Here is a 2944-nt window from a genome sequence, read left to right as displayed (position 1 = left end):
TGCCCCGCGAGCGGAGACAGGAGACGCAAGTCAACACATCAAGCCTCAACTTCCCCGGTTTGTAGGAGGCTTATTACCGGAGACAGTCTACCAGCATCACCTGCACACCGCAAGGCGCGCCATGAATGACTTTCCCCCGTTATCACCTACCAACGTGCATGGGTATAAACACCCCTGCAATTCGAGGCTACTCATCTAGTGGATCGAGTATGCGTTTTTCTTTGTATTCTAGGTTTCGTTATATGCCATATCTAACTTCCCCGGTATTCCTGAAGTCTGGACTTAAGGGTATGTGTATCGCATCACGTTGTTAAAACTCTTACGTATATTATCTCTCAGTGGTATATATTTGTCTTGCTGGCATATAATTGTTGTTCTACCCTTGGTCGTGGTATTGACGAGCTAGGTCGGGACAACCATATTGCTATTCTTGGGAGTATCCCTGCTAGTACTGCAACTTATTAGCGTGGTGAATAAAAGCCTAACATAACACGTAATGATCCCTGCCGGATACAGGAGTGAAAATACAGTCGGGATCCAGAGACACGGGCTAAGCCCTTGTTTGGGCTGCTGCCTGCTTCTCTGAATCCCACTATACTGAGAATATGGTGCGGTTGGACGGGGAGTCTCTATGATCCTACTATTGGATTCTTAGTATCATGGTTTTCTAAAGTTCTCTGTCATGACTAACTCTCTATAAATCTTAAATTGCCCTGGGCCTAGCCTCTACGATTATATTTTCTGTATTGACAAGGGATAGCAGCCCATATAGCTTAATATTGCACAGAGAGGTGTATTTCGCTTCTTCTGTAAACTAAGAAATGACGCTGTAATTTGGATTCATGGGACTCCATACCACCTGCATGTACCGTTATACATAATTACCTTTGATCCTTATCTTTTAGTTTGATCATAGACAATAGATTGATAGTTTACTCACACGTATCCATCGCTCTGTCTCAACTATTTGCGTACTACATAGCAATTGGATGGCCTCCATATGCAATTTGGGCCCTGGCTTATTACATACCCGCTACTTAGATATGAATAGGGTGGTATTTCAGATATGGAAGTTGGGAACGTCCTATTTGATATTTACGTTAACAGTTCATTCCGTGGTCGGGTCTAGTTTGGCCCCATAATTTAGTTGCTCTGATCTGTAACAGGATCACTTTGGGCCACGGATTTTTGGACACACTTCCCCCACCATACTATATCTGTCCAGCAAGCAACGGGGTGCTCAGTGATATATTACATCCCCCGGTCTAATATTTCTATTGTCTCTGGAATACGGTTTAAGGAGAGGTTTGACCTGAAGCCTACATTCAAGTTTAGTCATACGTGATATTGTTGCTACTGTCATGTAATGTTTCAGGTGATGTAGATATCTTTATTCAAAATTGAGATGGCATATGGAAATCTCTCGTTAATTGACTCGATTGTTTATTTAGCATGGTTTACAGTACCTTTACGGAAAATACAGATTATAGATTGCACTATGTCTTACCTGTGATAACATAACATATTTACAGTTATTTTATGCTATGTGCAAGTGGTTTGTACTTTCTCTGTATCTGTCCAAATTCACATGTAGTACATTCATAACTTATGGGGTTGTTTCTTCTCTGGTACACATGCAAGTCCACTCCCTCAATTACACTTCACTGTTTTTAAGCCTTGATACGGTCCAAGTGGATACAGTACTTACACCATTTTGCTTAATATGCTTTTGCATATAATACTCTAGCCTATATCCACCCCCTGCTACACATTATTTATCTCTCGTCTCAAGTGAGCCATTTCCCACCTACGTTTATGTGTCAAGGACACCTCATGTTAGATTACTTCCCCTCTACACCTTTTACTCAGGAGAGTTAGGCCTCTTTCAGATTATATTGTATTTTTTCAATTCGGCCGTCTCTGGGTTTGAATACCCTCCGACTCTAATTTCAGACTCCCGGACAACATCTTGCAAATAACCAATTTTTGGGAGCTGTACTATGAGATAGAGTAGCCGGTCTATTCTACCTCTGGAATATAATCTGAAAGGAAGTTGAAGGAAAATAGCCTCATACATATATTTGGGTTTATAAGGCATACACCTGACACTTCCTTTCTTCTTCTTCAAATTGCTGAATCTTTTCCTCTATACTTCAGTCTCTATTCCAACTTTTCTGATCATTCATATTAGTCTTTTTCTAGTCTTTATACTATTCTTTACTCCTCTTACCATCACCCCTGCCCCCTTTTATCCCCTACATTTCCCTCCCCCTCCCTTTTTTTTTCTCTATTCCCTATCTCTCCCCTTTCCCATTCTTTCCCTACCCACGTGATACTCATCTGGTACACATATTGCCCTTAAGCAACCCTTTTGGGTAGCTTACATAATGGCTAACAACCACACATCGAACCGGTCAATTCGCACACTCTCCGTGGCCTCTCTTAACGCGAGGGGACTAAACGTACCTGAAAAACGTTCGCAACTTCTTTCCTACATAAAAAGCCTTCGTGCAGATGTGCTCTTTATCCAAGAAACTCATTTCCGAGCAGACCAAGTCCCTAGATTCTCAAATGTTCACTATCCCACGGCATACCATTCAGTTAATGCGAAGGTGAAAGCCAAGGGGGTATCCATTCTACTTTCTAAAACACTTCCGTTTGAACTTTCTGAATCGCTCGAGGATCCTGAGGGAAGATTCCTTTTTCTCAAAGGCACCCTCTTTAATAAACCGCTTACCTTAGTCAACATTTATAGTCCCAATACAGCCCAAGTAGGCTTTTTTCGTAACGTAGCCAAGTTACCTGCTACATTTCAATCGGGTATTCTGATTGTAGGCGGCGACTTTAATGTAGCATTGAAGCCATTGGAAGATACATCTACAGGGGTCTCATCCATCCCGTTCCAAGCACTTAAGCAAATTAAAATTGAATTGAAAGACCTTCT

This window comes from Staurois parvus, unplaced genomic scaffold (genome assembly GCF_062004578.1).
Source record: "Staurois parvus isolate SC_StPar_1 unplaced genomic scaffold, SC_StPar_1.0 ptg000609l, whole genome shotgun sequence".
Lineage (NCBI taxonomy): Eukaryota > Metazoa > Chordata > Amphibia > Anura > Ranidae > Staurois > Staurois parvus.
Note: the sequence above shows the minus strand (reverse complement) of the source record.